The sequence below is a fragment of the Lates calcarifer genome, linkage group LG19, assembly GCF_001640805.2.
Source record: "Lates calcarifer isolate ASB-BC8 linkage group LG19, TLL_Latcal_v3, whole genome shotgun sequence".
NCBI lineage: Eukaryota > Metazoa > Chordata > Actinopteri > Centropomidae > Lates > Lates calcarifer.
In genome coordinates, this window is record NC_066851.1 from 14,718,401 (window position 1) to 14,738,018 (window position 19,618).

The 19,618-nt window shown below is 42.3% G+C and overlaps 1 long non-coding RNA gene across 1 annotated transcript in view; it reads right to left on the reverse strand.

Moving 5' to 3' along the window:
- The window catches only part of LOC127143624 (uncharacterized), a 40,001-nt gene that overhangs the window by 17,521 nt on the left and 2,862 nt on the right, over positions 1–19,618 (reverse strand). The window lies entirely within an intron of this gene.

The following is a 19,618-nucleotide window of genomic DNA, read 5'->3' on the forward strand; positions in this document are numbered from 1 at the left end:
TTTTCATGCAGCAATTTCCCCAAACTTAGCCCGCCTCTCCCCTCAAGACTTATGAAGATCAGGTTTTATTGGTTGGGGTCTCCCCTACAAGTAGATTCAGAAAGGTATGAGAGGGGCAGGAGAGAGGACATATAGATTTATTTGCGGTACAGTCAGAGGAACGGGCTGCCTATTCAACCGGTATCTTTTTCAATTGTACACAGTGGATATCAAACTGGAGCTCGGCTGTACTGTGGAACTGTTTGGGAAAAGGTCACAGTGCTGCCTCGCTCACCGCATACAGTCAATTTGTTCAGTTGAAGAGATTCAATTCTCTGCACAAGGCAAACCCGGAGCGAGAGAGGACAACTGCAGCATTTGAAATGTGTCATCGTGCTTCACTTACCCACTTTAAAGAATAGTCATTAGTCTGATTAAATGCCATATCTAAAACACAGAACACGGTGCATATTGATTATATCATTATCATTTGCACTGTACCCAATTGATTCTACTCCTGGCTGCAAAAATACGGCAGTAATAATATCATTTGAGTGACAGCTGGATTCTGCTAGGGCTGAGATTGGAAAGGTTGTTATATGCCAAAGGCGTGGTCATATAGATAAAATATGGTTCCAGTCATTTTAAATATTAAATGTATTATGCATGGATGGCTCTCATTCATTTTGTGCGTGTTCGAGTTTGATAAGTGCATGTAAATGAACTGTGTTTTCAGCCACAGTAGGAGCCCATTGTAAATGGAACGTCAAAACCAACACTGCCATCTTTGTGGGAATAATGACAAAACCAGTGGGTGAAATTATTCTCAGGCTCAGTTTTACGGCTGTTTTTCATCCTAAATTACATAGCTTGAAATCCAGTTTATTATAATTGCTATTTGCAAAATATGACGCCTTAGTTTCTCAAAGATAGTGTGGTTCATTTGCTGTTGATGAGATTCACAGTTAAGAACATCAACTTGAAACCAAAAAAGTAACAAGTTATTTTAAAAGTCAGCAAATAAAAACTCCAAACTGAGAATCTTTTGTTGTATCTGCTCTGGTGCTATGCCCTGCAGTGTGTCAACAGTAGCGGTGGTGGAACAGATCGGAGGAGCCCTGTGAGAGCAGAGCAGATTCACCATAATCTGCTGTATGATGTCAGCATGTTATTGTTCTCCTGGTTTGAGCCGTGATTAGACAGCAGATTGAAGACATTTGTTGTGTGCAGTCCCACAGATTACTGAGAGACACGGTGACCAAAAAAAAAAAACAACCAGCACTGCCAGCCATACATCCAAAGAGGGAACGGGCGGGCGGGGGGTTGTCTTCTGCTGCACAGTCATGATAGAAAAATTAAATGCCACATGCGACAAACACGTGTTGCTGCTTCAGATACATCATACAAACTGTTGCTGCGCTCAATAGACATTACACACTCAACTACACATTATGCGTTATTACACTCGCTAACACATTTGAACGTTGTATGCGGGTATGTAATAAAAACAAATTTTCACCCAATGAAAAACTGATATATGTGTTTTGAAAACTGTATGCCACCTTTACAATAATATGGAATAAAACTGCTTCACAGTTGGCTGAGCCAGATCATAAAATATTATATAACAAACAAGGTGTGTGAAAGGATGGAAGCCATGGCAGATTATGCAAATCTATACCTTGACTAATGACATGAAAATTACATGTTCATACTACATTTACATACACACCAATCCACACACACACACTCATATAAGCATTAATAAGATTTACAAGACTGTGCCGTCTGTGACAGATCCATATATACGTGTGCTAATGCTTGTATGCATACGCATGTGTGTGTATGAATGGGTGTGCACCTTCATATGTGTGCTTGTGTGTGTGTATGTGGCTCCAAACTATGTGAATGTGTTTTGCTGCTGACGTGCATGAGTGTGTGTGTATACAAGTGCCCAGGCACGTACGAGTGTGTGTTTTCCTTCCCCGTCTAGAGCTCTAATAGTGTGTCCTCTGGATTAAGTGATATAAATGGATAACTTTTCCTCCTGATGCACCATCCACCTGCAGGCCTGCAGGAAAAATAGGCCCCTGGGGGGGGGGGGGCATCGTCACACAGGGCCGACCCTCCCTTCTTGTGCCCCTCTCTCAGCCTCTGGAGGATGGTATTCCAGGGCCACTGCTGCAGTCACCGAGGTTCAGTAACAAGGAAGCAGCGACAAATGGAGAAGCAGAGGCAATCAGCAATTTAAATCAGTCTCTCTGCCAGAGGATGTGGGTCATAATATGTATCTGTCTAAAAGGACAATAGGATGTGCCACCAAGAGGCAGTATTACAGAACTTACTGGTGAGGAGGTTTAGTAATTTGGTGATCATTGTAGAACAACTCTGTCCTTCAATTATAATTTTCAGGGGAAAAACTGTATCCTTCATTCATTGGTGCATTTTATTGGCCAACTGTAAACATACTATAATCATGTCATGGGCAGATATTCCCAGCAGTAGTAGAAAAATCCAAAACACTGCTGGTAACCATCAGTTTTATAAAGAGTCAGTCCTTTAGAGTCTAAAAGCAACAGCTTTTTGCTACATTTACTGTTTTACATCTCTCATACATGCAGAAATCCATCAATGAAGACACTAATTTCTCCACTGAAAATAGAAAACAAGGCCATAAGGCAGTGGAGCCATAACACATATTGCATTTTGGGTTTAAAGAGATTTGGAAATTGATTTTTCTTTAGTGGGAAACCTCATGCTCTTGCTCTTACCATATCACTCTACTGCTACATGTAGAACCAACAAATACACCCCTGCTCTCTCGGGTTTGACAAGACATTTCAGGAAATGTTAGAAGTAACTAACTGGAGCAGAATTCAGCAGCTGAGGGAAAGTGGATTGAGCAGGAAGCTAGATTTCAACACTTAATTTCCAAATTATTTATGATAATGCCTTTAACATTGCTGATGGATGATATACATGTATATCTGATTGGCAAGGATTTGCATCCATGCAGAGCAAACAAAAGCATTCTCCACTTTTAGGCTCTTCAAATACCTGCTTTGCCTGGATAAGAGAGTTAAATAAAAATCTATTTTCAGAACTTTAACCCAAATTTGAATCATGCAAAAGTTTCTAATTTGCATCACAACATCTTCACAGCGTTTGCCTCCCTCCGGCTCTCCTCTGCCTTCTTCCTGTCTCCCTCCATCACCTCCACACCTTCGCTCACCTCGCTACCACACATCAGTAACAATCTCATTTACCGCCCCATTAATTGCTGAAATCCCAGACACTGGTGAGAGGGGTTTGTGTGTGTGTGTGTGTGTGTGTGTGTGTGTGAAGTTTGCAAGTAGCAGCAGTGTATCGGGGGAGGAAGGTGAGGCACAGAAGCTACCCAGGATGTGTCACTGACAGTAAACCTCCTCCAAGTGCTGTAAAAACCACTCCAGGGCCTTGCTGAGGAAAAGAAACTCCTTATAGACACCGATACAGCATGTACAAAATATTAGTGGCCCTTATTCTTTCCATAAAGTATAATGATGAGGTGAATCCAGGTAGAAACCATTATTCCTCATTGATTCTCCTTATTAAATCTCTATGAGCCACGGAGGAGGAGACGAAGATGAAAAACAGCAGAAAGTTAGAGAACGGTTTTAAAAATGTGAGATAGTTGAAATTGGGATTGATCAGTTTCAGAGTTTTATGTTTTGCACATCCAGTTAAAGGAGCTATACGTAAGTTTTCTCTGCAGCCGAACGTGGTTGCTTGCCGGGAATGGGTGTTGGTGGTGATGGTCGCTTGCCGAGAGCTTCAGATGTCGTTGCATTTACAAGACAAGAGGTTATATGTGCCTTCTGCCCAGTCGCTACTACCTCTTGACTGGACGCTAAAGAAAATTGCTGAAGAGAATGGGCCAGGACTAGCCGCTTAGCATGCTAACTTCAGTAGAAGAAAATAACTGATGGAAATAGAAGCAAAACACTAGCATTAACATTCGGCATTGCGAATGCTGAATTCACAGCACTTATTCTAAACTGCTAAGTAAACAGCTATTAATGCTAACCGTGGCTACATAGCAATAGCAAAAGGTACTTACAGCTCCTTTAATACTCATGTCACCCCCTGTTGCAAGAGCACAGGCTCACAGGTGTCTGTTTATTTTGCCTCATCTCCTGTCTGCATTCACAGACAGACACACATATACATCCATGCACACAAATCATCTTTCTATCTCTGCCACCATCTTTTTATGTCTCATGTTGACATGACACACAGAAACTGGCACACACACACACACACATACATAAAAGCACAAAAAGTAGAGTGACACATTAGCAGGGGGCTGTTAATGAAGTGAGTCCCTGCTGCAGTAATGAGAGTGCAGATTTAACTACATTAGCATCCCATTCCCCCTCAACAGTGCGTCAGGTAGGGCACGACAGCGCTCACAGTCAGACGTATTAAAGTTATTTGTTGCAACATTGATCCAAGCATCAGGATGCCGCTGCTTTACTAGCAGAGGGGATGCAGTGGGAATTTTGCACTGAAGTACTTAAGTTCTGCGGATTCGCTCTGAGCTTTGTTTGTATTTGTGGTAATGCTTTGAGAAGGTTTGTTGTTTGCTGCAGTGTTTTCCTTTCATGAGCATCACAGAAGAGACGTTTCTGATCCAAAAAATGAGATATTTACTCTCTGAAAGTAGAAGTAGAAGACTCTTTTTCAAATAAAAACAATTGCTGGCATAAAATAAAGCACATAACTGATAAAATCACTGTTATGAACATATTAGTACCTGTGGATTCACTGCATTTTGCTGTTAATCAAAAAGGAAAGTGACATGTATAATCAAGGAAAAGCTTTTGTGTATGCATGCCAAACTTCACAGTTCACCTAAAGTGAGGAGACACCCAAACTCAGTTCACACCTCCACATCTTTTGCAGAAGTTATTTTTGCCATTTTAACCTCACTTTACTTTCACTCGTGCTCTCTACAGGCAGATGCCAGTTACATTTCAGATGTGCAATAACTCTAATGAGCGTCTCTGTATGCAGGGCACATCATGTGGATACTTGGCCATGAAATGAAAGCATAATTACACCAGGGAAGTGCTTTTGTCTCTTCATTTTCTCTCATCTTCACTATTCTGTGCTCCGTTGCTCTCAGGTGGCCTCGGTTCTTACGTGAATGCACTCAGGGGCAGCCTCTCTGTCTCTCCACCTTCCTCAGTCTCTCTCTCTCTCTCTCTCACACACACACACACATAACAATCATTGTCAGGGCAGGATCTAGGGAGAGTGAAAGAAATAGGGAGAAAGGATCTGAGTGCATGATGGGCCTGAGTCCTGAAAAAAGGTCAAACAGATTGATGGTTCTAAAACATTTGGCGCAAGGACGCAAGGTTATGACATCTTATATCACCAGTGTCGCTGCCGCCAATGCCATCAGCGCCGTCTCCATCAGTGCAAGTTTTATATTACCAGTAACTGGCAAGTGGTATCTGACAGTCCAAGGCTTTTGCAAATTGTTCTCTCGGCGTTTCGAGTTGGTATTTCTCTCCCTCTCGCAGGTTTTGGTTTGAGATGAATAGGGATGTTTAAGTGGTGGCTTGGGACGCCGTCAAATCGTCCTTGAGTGTCATACAATAGATACAAAGCGGAGTAGAGAGGGGCGAGAATGGTAGGCGGGAAAGAGATAAGAGGGAGAGGGTTAACAAAGAGCCTGTCAGAGACTGAGGCGCTTTGTCATTGTCTGGAGCATTTAATGAGCAAGAATTAAACAATGACAGCCCGTAATAACCTGAGAGCAGTGTGCAAATGTGTATGTGTGTGGGTGTTTGTGTGTTGATACCCAAAGGTTTGCTTCTGCACGTATATTAAGATAACGAGAAATAACTGACCCATTATTTTAAGCATTTAACTGATATTAACACCTCAATCCAAAATAGTTACATTCGCACTCCAGCAAAATGTATGTCCTTTCACGCATTGCCTAAATACCCAATGGACTGTTAACTACACCTGTACCTGTGCATCATGATGTTAATTGCAATGTCCTCGATTGGTTTCCTTATAGTCTCTACAGTCAACTGTCTAATAGACAAGACAAAAAACAAGACAAAATGCCACGAAAATAATCTTGCAGGGGAAAGACACAAGGATAAGAGTCTGAAGCCAGCAGTGTTATGAGCTAAATGCAGATGTCAGCAGTTTAACATACTCACAATGACAATGATAACCTGCTTAGCAGTTAACATACCATGCTCAGCATCTTAGTTCAGCACATTAGCATAGTAACATTTGCTAGATAGCTGATGGGGGTGTCGTTAGTTTTGCGGGCATTTGGTCATAAACCAAAGTACTGGACAAACTGAAACTTTGACCTAATGATGGACCTAAAGGAAAAACTGGGGGATTTCCAAAGTCTTTGTAATTCATCCTGAGGTGGTCATGAATGTCTGTATCCTCTGAAGACTACGGACATCTGGACCAGATATATCAGTCTGGACCAAAGTGATGGACCATCCACAGAGCTGTGGTACTAACATTGTAAAAAAGAAAACACTGCATAAAAGAGCAAAGGTGTGTTCACTTTTAGCTCATGTACTGCGTTTAACAAAATAAGTTCATATTGTGGGGCTGGCGTAAGTCCAGGGGCCTCTGGTCTGATATCTTCCAGGCTTCACACTAAACTAAATGTTCTGCCTTTCAATTCACCAAATGTACAACAGGGAAAAAAGGGGAACAGGACAGGGTAACAAAGGAAGGCTTTACACTCTGATTTAAGCACTGAAACACCTACTGCAATGTGATGCAATGTTCACACTGAAAAAAAAAAACAAAAACAAAAACAGAAGAGGCCGCCCACAGCTGCTAAAAACACTACCTTTGTAATTGTTTAAAGGAACAGCAAACATGGACACACTGTATTTACTACCGGTTGTCAGTGGAAGTCATGATGAGGCTTGTATACCAGTAAACCATACAGGAAGTTGGCTGGCATAGCCTTGTTTCAGGCTTCTACAAATTCACTGAGGTGGGCAGAATGAGGCAACAAAGGACCATAAAATGACTATACACAGATACTTCAGCATAATACAAGCGCATAGCAATTGTGCTTTGGTTAAAATTTTTTAAAATGTATCAAATTATTGGTGGATATTACAACACATTACACTTTAGGTGAACTGTTTTTCATGGAATCCATGAATAGTGCACATGCAAATTCACAAAAACACAAACTTGCAGCTAAGATGGACTAAGGACACCTAAAGTGTATCCCTCCCCGACTGCAAACACAACTCGTCTTTCTTAACACACATACACTTGCAGACAAAATAACTTCTGCACCACAGTCTCTTAATGAGCATAATCCTCCATGTTTGAATCTCGCAGCCTAGTAAAAGGTTCGGCCACCCAGTATCTCTGCGTTCCAGCTGATTCCAATTAGATGCTCCCATTAAATAATGCTGTAATGCAGTGGTTTACTGAAAAGAGAACAGGAGCGAGAGGAACAGAGCGCATTAAGGAAGCTTCTCATCTCCAGAGGTTAATCTTCCATTTTCAGCCTAATTTACAGAGCACCAGGAAACATGCATGCAGGGGGAATGCGAAAGAGGGAGAGAAAAGGCAGAGGCAGTGTGTGATCAGGCGGGAGAGAGCAAGATCAGAGCTAAAGAGAAGATGAGAGACAGAGAACGAAAGAAATAAAAATAGATAGTGTAGTAGATATACAGACAAAGAAAAACAGGGGAAAGGCCACAGCTCCTCCTGGTTATTGACCAGGCAGCACCACTGCATGTAGCAGAGACATTTCATTTGTTGTCTATTTGAGTGGAAAATGACTGGTTGTGATCCAATCAGACTGCCTGTCACCGGGACGTGTGAGTGAGCGAGCGAATATGAGGAAACGTACACAGAGCAGCCTACCCCTGCTGCAAGCATCAATCTCCAGCATCAGATTAAACACGCTGAAATTAATCCACACCAACTGGGCAATATGCAGATCACACTGCTGTATGTAAATGATGGAGCAGCTGTCTCTGAGGTGGACGGAAGCTCGGCCGCGTGGTTCTGTCCAAAATGGCTGTCGGCAGAGTCACACACAGTGTAGATATAGATGTCTGCACTGATTATTATATCACAGGATCAAATGTTCACACTTTGTAAGACAAAGGCGAATCTCTCGGGAGGAGGCATCCTATAAATGTCAAATGAGGCAACAATAACGTTGCGAATATGTTGAAATAGGTCAAACTGAGTGCAGCTGATTTGAGGTCTTTACGCAGCAGGGTGAGCTGCATCCGTGAGGCGACTGTGTCTGCTCTGAAAACACACCAACCGGCCAACAACTATCTGGATACACAGCACCCCCTAGAGGATAATCCAAAACAGGGACTCCCTTTGTGTGTGTGTGTGTGTGTGTGTGTGTGTGTGTGTGTGTGTGTGTGAAAAGCACTAAAGGAGGGAAAGAGAGAGAGAGAGTGTGTGTGCATGCACTAAGGGGTAGCCTAGGTCCATCTGAGAGGGAGACTCAGTGACTTTATACTCCTGATAATCTGGATTAAAACCCTCTGGGAGAGCATTAACCACCGCTGGCTGGGCATTACACGCACACAGATACACACTTACACACAGTCTCCCTGTGTAGTTCTCGTCCTGTTTGTGTGTGTGTGTTTAAAGATTACATGATTTCCGTTACTAAGAGCATGTGTGTACACTGGTGTGAATGTAAATAAACCTCTAAATTCTGGCTCCACGTTTATCTTTTGATCAGAGTGTTGTAGTATTGAATGTTCACACCCATCTCATCCAGATCTCTCTATAAGAAGTGGTTATTTTTGCACACACTCTAGCACTGAACACCTAAATCCTTTCACACACTTGACAAGGAGGCTCCAACTCTGAGAAAAGTTGAGCGATGGTGGCATTCGGTGAGGCGATGGGAGGGACGGAGAGTGGGTGGCTGCCCAGGGGGGTGGGGGGGTATTAGGTTTGATTGGATTGGGGTTGGGGATTTGTGTATTAAACTGAGATTACCATGTGATCCAGCATTTCACAGGGAAATCCACAAAGCAGTGAGAGGCAGAGCTAGCAGAGGGAGTCCACTGACCTCCTGTATGCTGCCATGCTGCATGTTGCTGTTCACCTCTGCCTTGGCCCTGTTGGGCTCTTGATTGACATTTTGTTACGCTCAATTCATTTCAGGTCTATCCACTTCTGTTCTATTCCATTTTGTTCCATTAATCAAGAACCAAATTCTGTTCATTGTAATCATGATCCACTTGGCTCTGATATGCGTTTTCTGATCTGACGTACTCACCAGAAGGACAACATCAGCTGCCAGGGCTTGCAAAATCATTACAAATACAGTACACTTGTTTGCCTTCTTCTGGAGAGGAGATGACAAATATACCACTTTCAATATACCACTTTCATGTCAGTACAGTAAATATTTAGCCATAGCCAAGTACAAGTTAGCATAGCAGCAACAGCAAGACTGAAAACAGGGGGAAACCAGCTAGCCTGGCTCTGTCCAAGTCCACCTCTAAAGTTCAACACACCCACCTCTATCAGATCACTATATCTTTATATATATATATATATATATATATATATATAAATATCTGAAGTGTAAAAACACCAATCCTGTGGCTCGATAACACACCTTTGCACACGACAGACAAAAGTCATAATTTCTATGGTTTCTAAAGGTCTTTGTCTCAAAATGCTGTTTCCAAGGTCAAGTATGTGGATGTTTGAGATGATTAAATTTCCATTTTTCGATTTCTGATGATGATGATGATTTAATGATGATGATGATGATGATTAAAAACTTGAGCCTAAGTGATTACATTTCAATTCACATAGATATATTATATGTAGCACATATGTCATGATGTATTTTTGATTAAATGTTCTTGCCGTCTATGTGAAAACCATAAGTTAATGCAATAACAGAAACTCAGTTCGTTCATGTTCTATACTTAGATATTCTTGCTTTTTCGTTTTCTATTTTATGTGCTATATTATGGCTTATTTTATATGTTCCATATAGCCATTTTTGCTGTTGAATCACATTACTTTTGCTGCTGCACCAAACTAATTCCCCCCACAGGGATCATTAAAGTTTCATTTTTTCTTATCTTAAAATTCTAATTTAACTTGAGTCCTCACACCTTCACTGCAGATTTTCACACAGCTCCCACGTTCCTTGTCTCAGATTCAGAAAAGAACCACATTTGACTGCCAGAATGCATCGTGAGACTGTACGCAATCTGTACTTGTACTGTTTAATTCTGCTGATATTTTCATTTCCATCTCTCTCTTTTTTTTTTTAGTCAGTCTGTTCTCTGACATCCTCCTCTAATGACGCTCTAAAGTTGTGAGTAATCTGGTTAACCTGACCCCATTGTGGAGTGTCACGCTGAAAGTCTCGGGCCTAATGCTTTTCAGAAATACAAATGGCATTGTGCATCTGGTGCACTAATCTGTGTGTTGTCTGAGTCCACAAGATTGTGTGCCAGCATGAGCGCCCAGGAAGATTAGAGCACACAATTGAAATCAAGATTTAGTGAAAGGAGACGAGTGACAAGTCTGCCATAAGCCATGGACATGAATCCATAGTGTTTACAGTGGGTCAACCGGCCTTCATCCCTCTCTCTCGCTCTCTTTTTCCCTCTCTCTCCCTTTCTCTATGCACAGAGGTAGCAGTATTGGGCCTACCCAGTGGGTTATTGATTTGCTGTCAGCCATGCAAGGGCTGAAGGCCCATTAGGCCAGGGCTAGACAGACGGACAGATGTGCACATACACATGCACACAGACTCACACAAAGTTAAGCCATTTGATGTGCCACCACATGCATCCAAATAAACTCTGAGGGTAAAACTTAAAATTTTTCAGCATATATTTCCAGTGTTGCAGTAGAATACCGGAGTTAAAACAGCTCCACCTGTTTAGTATCACACTTTGATGAAGCTGGGAGACTTAAAGAGTAACTTAATACCAGACTCTAAAGCAGTGCATCACCGCCATCTCAAGTTAAAAGTGTTTTACTTCACTCAGTCTGACAGATGAGAGGTGTGTGGTGAAAAGGGTTCCTGTATTGCACCTGTGACCACACCCAGCGGTGATGTCACAGTGTACTAACACACCGCTGCAACAAGGTTTGACGTTAAACCTGGAAGTGAGCAAAAATAAGGCTGTGCTTAAAATGAACTGGTTCTTACGAAATGTCTTCCGACAACAGCTAAGGATAAAAGCATTCATGGCTGTTCTGGGTGGCCATGCTCAAAAGTGGGGCAAAAAGCCTGCCATCTTAGAGAGTTGTGAGAGGGAAACAACTTTAAATTTTAAATGGGAATTAACAGCCCATTTTTTCCCCAAAGTTGGAGTAGAAAAATTTCCCCCACAGGAAACACTTTATTTGAAGCATCCTCTTGCCTTTATGAGTAGCAGACTTTAAAAAGAATGGTCATATCAAAGCAGCAAAGGCCTAGATAACCCCTAATTTCACTTTCTCCACACACCGAATTTGTAATTTTCAAGCCCAAGCTGTGATACCTGAGGGATGTCACTTAAGTAATTTTCTCAGACTTGATAAAGGTCCCTGGTGGACCACATAAGACCTTACGCAGCTATTTTTGCACGCTGTGCAGTACTCGACTGTGACTAGTAATTTGTCTTTAGCCCTATAAAATCAGTGACGTGCAGCTTTAAGTATTCAGAGGTGTTTCACAGGTATGTGAAAATATTCAAATTTTACACATTTTTCTATCACAAACTGTTATTGCTGCATGGTTTCAACACTGCCTTATGTCACTGTTCTCTAAACTTCAACTACTTTCCCTCTCTCTGAAGGACATTTGGCTGATTGATGGTGGTCCAGCCATTTGTTAAGAGGCTCCAGGTGGAAAGCTGTTATCAGCTGTAGGCCACAAGATTACCTCCAGCAGCTTTCTGCTCCAACTTTTCCCTCCTAAATCCCCCCATTCACAAGCTGCTCCCAAGACACACACACACACACAAATACACAACCATGCACAAACACATGATTTGCACAGGGACTTGCACAGGCAAACTCATGTATGCAGAGATACAGATGGCCGCATACACCCACAGACAGACAACAGATTTTTTTATCCTTTGATATTTTTACACCATATTTCATACTCGTCTTACGCTCTCCTTTGTCTTTTTCTGTCTTCCTGCATTTCTTTTCCATCCTATAAGTCAACAGCTTTAAGTCAATATTACCAAAGCTGAATGTTGACTCAAAAAAAGACCTCCGACTAGCACACTTTGGCTCCACTTTCCTCCATGTATTGACCCTTGGATTCAATCTGCCTTACCTGTATCTGTCACTCTACCTTATCTCCAACTGTTTGAACTGTTAAAATATTAACAAAGGGTATTTTCTGTCTCGCTCTTTGAGAGGCTCTCTGTGACATGTCTGACACCAGAATATGAAAGGAAGTTAACACCTTTAAACAGTTTAGCAGCAGCCTCAGCAGGAGTCAGAGTAGTCACACCTTTCACCTCCAGCACAGTTCGCTGCAGTGGTGGAGACCTCAAGACTATTATCCTAAAAAAGCATTGCATAGGCTATCTGTATAGGAAAACACTTGTTAAGGTTGAACTTCATCAATTATTGTTACCAATATATACAAAGCATTTTGATACGCTGTTACATAAGCTGTGTTTGGGTAGGAGAAAGCGAGCCAATGGGCTGGCAGAGATACAGAGCGACCCTTGCAGGCTGCTAGTACAGGGCCTGTAGAAATTGGCAGCAAGGTGGATACGCAGGCTATTGTGCAGCAAAAGGAGATAAAATCAGCCGAGTTGAAAGATATTGCATGCTAACAGTTCAGGAATTTAACTGATGTATCCTTTACTGTTCTCAGTATCCCAAGATCACTGGTTAAAGTCAGATTGTTATCAGTAAATGTATCAAAGCATGTCTAACTGCATGATGTAAATAGATCCTGGGCAGAAACTCTTATCTTTGTTCTTGTGAGCAGACTGGTTAATGCTTTTAACCACTATAAAGAAATATAAGTTATGATGATGTATATTGAATACTGTACCATTAAACTGGTGCATTGTGCATTTATCCATGTTGCACTTGCTTAAGTTTAGCTCTTAGTCATGCTAGAAGTGTGTCTCTAGGGACGGTAATGTCAACGTTAGTCAGTGGGTCAGTGTGTTCACCACTTTGGTCCAGACTGAAATATCTCAACAACTATAGGATGACACTTGGTACAGGTATTCCTTTCCCCTTTAGGATGAATTGTAATAACTCTGTTTATGATTTCATGGTGGGATTTGTTGGGTCTCTCTCTGTAAATACCTATTTTAAAGAGTACGGTCTAGACCTGCTCTATATGAAAAGTGCCTTGAGGTGACTGTTGTTGTGATATGGCGCTATATAAATAAAATTGAATTGAATTGAATTGAATTGAATAATTAAATACCTGCAACGTCAATGACATCTCCATCTGCCTCAGCTGTACTGTGAAAATGTTAGCATGCTAAACCAAGACGGTAACATCTTGTACCTGTTAAAACACTATGTCATTAATGTGATTAAACAAAGCATGGCTGTGTCGAAGTACAACCTCACAAAACTACAAGCACAGACTCTTGGTGTTGCCTCATTAAGACGTTCTCGAATTTCCTATTTTACAACTTGGCCTGGACCAGTTTTGGTTTCTGAGAGGAAAGGGAGTAGGAACTTACGATCCAACGGTGAAGGCCGTCTCATTTTGGGAGGCTACACCCTGGTAGGCCACATGTGTCAAAGGAGGCAGTCCCTAAAATGGGACACAGCATCAGTATGTGTCCTGCGCCCTCCCTCATTTGCATGCTCTCCACTACTTCGCCCTTCACTGCACTGTGGCACTTCTGGGTCGGCTTTCTATCACGACAACAGGCGGCAGTTTAAACTTTGGAGAAAGGCCGACCACAAGGAGGGGAACAGACAGGAGCAAGAGAAGAAGAAAAAGAATAAAACAAAAGAGAGAGACGGGAGACAGAGGGAGACAGAGAGGGGGATGGATGAAGAGAGGAGAGGAGACATACGGACGGACACAGTCCAACAGACGGAGAGCTATAGGGACATTTGGAGGATACATGAGGCAGTTATGAACCTATTTGGTTTCTTCTACAGGAGCGCCCGAGTGTCACTAATGGCAAAGTAGGGGCTGGTAAACACATTTCTGTGACGGCACGACACTGCTGAAAAACAAATTAAACTCTCTTCTTGCATTTCACACCCTCTCAACCCTTTTCTCTCTATCTCCCTTCATTACTCATTTCTTGCCACTCTGCTTTTCCATCTCTGTCTCTCAGTCTTTCAACCTAACCTTCTATCTTGCTTCTGTCTTTCTCTCGCTCTCTCCTCATCCATTCCTCAGCTCTACTTCCTTCGCTCTCCTTTCCTTTTCCGCTGCGTAAACCTAAAAATGAAAAACAGGGCCATATGCGCGGGGACAGCTAACAGAATTGCGCTCCTGATGTTCCTGCTGAGGCAGTTAAGCATCTCTCCGCAGGCCGCGCCCACTTCAGCCATGCCCAGGACATGTGGACAGTTGGCAGGCGCTGCAGCGGCGAACAGCACGGTGGCTGCTTTCTGGCTGGGTGTACTGTGAGGAGACTGGGAGTGTAATGAAGCTTCTGGGTCCTTGTGTAGACTCGCTACTTGGTGTACAATGGCTGTTCGAGCTGCTGGTGCGGAACAGGTTGAGTGGTATGCAAGCTCCTCTCGCAGAAGAACAAACAACAGGAATAATTTGAAAATTTGAATATAAAACTGAGGATTTCATGAATGCTGGCCAACAAAGCCTGTGTTTTGAATGTTGAGTGATACCCACGTGTATGTATCATGAAAGAAAAGAGGATAAAGTGCTCATTACAGGCCCAAGAGCTGCCTTAACTTTTGCCTTTCCCAATCCCCAAATGAATCTTTTCTTCAGTGGCTTGATGTAAAGTGGCTTCAAAGTGGAATTTTGGCATCAAATGAAAGCATGAAAGCTCGAGTTAGCCTCTCCTGAGACGTCCTCCTCTTTCCTCGTAGCTTCAACTCAGGTTAAAACTCATTTTTACACACGCAGCTTACCTCTCTCTGACCTTCACTTCAGGAGAGATTTACTCACATGTGCGGACTGTGTCACATCTCTTCACGCTCATCGCCTGTTGTCCTTCAACTTTTATCGATCTAGGAGTTACATTTTCTTTCTTTCCTTCTTTCAAAGAGGTCAGAGCACAGTGGAGGCTAATTTGTTTGACATTGTCAGTAAAGCACTGATAATGTATCCCCTGACCCCTGCAGTATTAGGTATTAGAGGATAATTTAGTGTGTAACATCCACATTGCTTTCAAGGTATTTTGGAAGCTAATCTGCCATAGTTGTGGGGTCCTGCTGTGTTTATATAGAGCAGATAATGCAGACTGTGTTTGGGTAAACTGCTACAACAGTAATGATGACAATAAGAAAAAAGCATATAACTTGCAAGTCATCACAGCAAATAAGCAATTTAGGAAAAGCTGTAAATTGCTCAGAGCAGGTCAAGGAAAATAACTTTTATCTTCTTTTTTTTATCTCAATGAGGAGCTGAAATTAAACCACTCAATACAGGTGATGCTCTGCTTCAGATAGTGTTGATTGATCTCCTTTTTTGACTTCACTCTATAATCTCACAAATATTAGCCCAGTGTGGTTTTCTGATACTGCCAGAAACTTTAGATAAAATGTTTGATATTTGTGCGATCCATATGGCTTTTCTGTCAGTTTGAGGTTGTTACTGTAGCAGTGGTAGTAATTTTTAGTAGTAGAAGCAATGCTGGATTACTCACTGGGCAGAGAGGGTAATTGCCCAAAGCCCAAGCTCTCCACTGGCCCAAAAATGCCCACTGTGTGTCAACAGATTGCTCAGCAATATGTACCATGAAAGTACAATAAGTGGGTCTCCTGGCTTATTAAGGGGAAGCTGTGTCAATTTAAAAATATTTATCAAATGAAGTTGTCCAGGTAGTGCTTTAGCATAGGTTTCTGAGTCTCTGTGTGCCATGTACTGTGGTGTGGGTGGCAGGTTAGGGGTGGGTCAACAGGGCCCAGCCACAGTTGACTCTATCAAGTTAATCTGGCCATGGGCAGTAGTAGTATTATATATGAAGTAATACAGTTTTGTTGGCTCACAATGACCAGTGAGAATTAAATTAAGGCAGTGAAATAACATTAATGCTATTAAAGTGTTAATGCAAACACATGTCAACCACTACATCTTTATACTTTCTCTTGTATTTAAGAGAGTCCTGAGCAATGGTTGGAATCCTACCAAAACTTTAATATTAGAATTCATTATATTTAAGCATTTAACAAAGTTTTTTGTAGCATCTTCATCTAGACAAACTGTTAGTTCTAGGAAACTCTGGGAATGGGGGCTCCAGACTCTTTGCCAAAAACTGTGCAGTGCGGAACTGGAACTGCGGCAGGTGGTAGCGAACAGAAGGAAACAGATTTTGAAGTTGGATGTTTCTCAGAATAACTTCAATCTGATGTTCTACTTTTATGCCAGGTTCAGAAAAAATATAAGAACAAATTGTCAGCAATATTTCACAAGGTTTGAAATGTTTGCTCATGAGCAGGACAACATTAAAATGATGATGATTTTAGTTATGGTTCTGGTTCTGGTTCTGTTGTATAACAAAGGAGCTCATCAAGGCTGCTAGAATTTGTGCTAATAATTCACCTTAAGATTTTATCCAGCTTTTAACTGCTGTTCTGCAAGGAAACTGCGGGATTATCCTCATTTGCATCCCAGCTTGACTAGCCACACATGCTAATCAGTTGACCATCTTGTTAAGCTGCACTTGATAAAGCCAAAAAAAAAAAACAAAAAAAACTCAAGCTAAACATAATCACCCTACAGGCCTGATCACAACATAAGACATCCACAAGCAAAACACATGAAAACAACTAGTGCACATCAGTTCAGCATGGTGTTATTATACAAAATAAACAGGTTCCCAAGCCACAATAGTGCCACTGTACTCTTTGTACATTAACACACACACGCTCAAGTGCTCAACTGAGGCCTTGTTTTGACACCACATTACACTAATGCTGAGAGTGTGACACAGCCGCTATTAGCTTTCCGTCCAATCTCCCTTTCCTCTTTTTCGTAACTCCCTCTCTCCTCTTCACATCGCACCCCACATGCATTCTGTTATCAGGAAAAGGTGTCAGAAGAGTGTGCTTAACACTTGCAGTGAGCAGTGTGTGCGTATGTGTGTGTGTGCGCCCGTATTTAGCGAGGTGACACTTTGGATCGACCATGCGCTACTACAGGGGCTGATGCCGGCGTGTGAGGGGTTGCATGGGTCACTAAGTCACTAACTGCTGCTGAGGGAAAGCCAGTAGGGGGTTGCTGATGTTTACAGGGGTCCTCACTAACACCTATACTGAGCTGACGGTGTTGCATGTGTGTGTATGTGCCGGTGTGTGTGTGTGTGTGCACTAACCTCTTCTTGGACTTTAATTCTTCCGAAGGAACATTAGTAACAGACCAGAACACTCCCATCTGCCACTGCTCTGTCCTGCGACTCCCGTCCTTTTCTTTCTCCTTGTTTAATCATCTCTAAGCTTCTTCTTTTCCACTCCCTTGGGTATCAGTTTCCAATCAGTGACTCCTATTTTATTTTTTTATTTTTTATTTTTTGCCTCTTTCTGTCTTCTCGAAAAGGTTCGGCTGCTCGTTTATTTCCTTTCCCTTTTTTCCCCCCATTTCCTGATCTCCTCATTCTGTCATTCCCGCCACCTGTTTTTCTTGACGTCTCTCCATGTACTGTATCCCTCCCAGTGTGCTGCCATCCGCCTCTACAGCACACACATTTTCATGCCTTCATTTGTGTTCACATTACAAACTTAAATACTGGATGACACACAGTCAAAATGCCACCACTGGTTAGACCTCTCCTTTTTTTCCCCTCTTTGCTTCTGTCTCTCTGTCTAAATATCTGCCTGTCTCACTGTTTCTGTCCCCCCCCCCCACTCCCACTCTCTCTCTGTGTCGCGCACACACCCCTGCCTCCAGTGTGGGGAATAGTAAAACTGAAAACAATAAACGTTATCGCGACAGCCACTGAATTTGCAGAGATAAGAAATTCATTAGGCGCCAGCTTGCTAATGACGTGCATAGAGATGAAATTATGGCAAGGACAAAAAGGGTGTAAGAGATTGGGGGTGGGGGGGTGAAGAGGAGGAGGTGAAATGAAAAAGGATGTGGAGGAGAAAATGTTCCCCAGGACAGCGCACCGTATCGTAGCATGCCAGCTCGATTGGCTTGTGACCTCCACGAGTCAAAGAATTAAACAAGGCCTCATTCTTATGATAAAACTGTGTCTCTCTCTTTCACAGTTTCTTTCTTTCTTTCTTTCTCTCTTCCTCCCTCCCCTTCTGATATTACCCGCCATACACGACCACAGGGAAATCCAGGTTGAAAGTCAGACCACTCACACTCGTGTCCTCTTTCTCAGTTTACTCAAGGTCACTCTAAGTGTGGGCCTCCATTAACTAATAATGGAGGTTCACAACCGTTTGCCAGAGTGCGATGTGGGCAAAGAGATGGGGGGAAAGTGAAGCAGGGGTGTTTCATGTTGAGGGCTATTATCCACCTGCATTTTGTGTTGAGAACAAAACACCACAGGTCCATCTGTGGCACATCAAAAACAGACTAAAATAATCCCAACGTCAGTGCCTCAGCATGCTTAACATTTCCTCTAACACACACACACACACACAGACATACACATCTGCCATCTGGTGCCGCTCCTGACCCGTGTTATACCCCCCTCTGCCCGGTGCTGGATTACCCCCTCAGTATTTACATCTTGCAAATCCAGCCGGCAGTCTCTGATAGGGGCCATCTGTAATCTGAAGGTTATATTTGTGGTGTGTGTGTGTGTGTGTGTGTGTGTCTGTCTGTGTGTATCAGCCTGTAATTTGTTCCTGCTCAGCGCGGGGACCGTATCAGTGTCTGCGACATCTGTTCTACATGGGGCCTATACAGCAGAACTGAGCACATCCTTTGCACAGCACAGCACAGGGATGATGCAGTCACTCTCACACACACACCACACACACACACACTGCATGCAGTCACACACTAATATGTACATGCATACAGTACAAAACATACAAATATACATGAAATTGGTATTGGAAATATGTAATGGCTTTCATGTGTTTCAATCTATTCGAAATCTATTGTGCGTCTGTTTTTCCTGAAGGAGGAAAATTCACTTAGTTTGGTGTCCTTAAGGTTTAGACACACACTGTGATCCCAACATCCTGAGTTTGACTCTGGCCAGCAACCTTTGTTTCATGTCATACTCTTCTCTCTTCCCCTGAGCCAATTCCTGCCTGCATCTCTACAGTGAACTAATTATCTGAAGGATGTAACGATCTAAGATAAAGAAAAATGCTATTAAAAAACCCAAGAAATTCAGTATTGCAGTTCCATGAACTTGAAGGACTCTATTAAATAAATAATTGTCAAATTGAAGAGGCAGAAACAACATGAAAATAAGAGACAATTTAGAATACAGCATGTTCATAATGTCTGGCAATTTAAACAAGA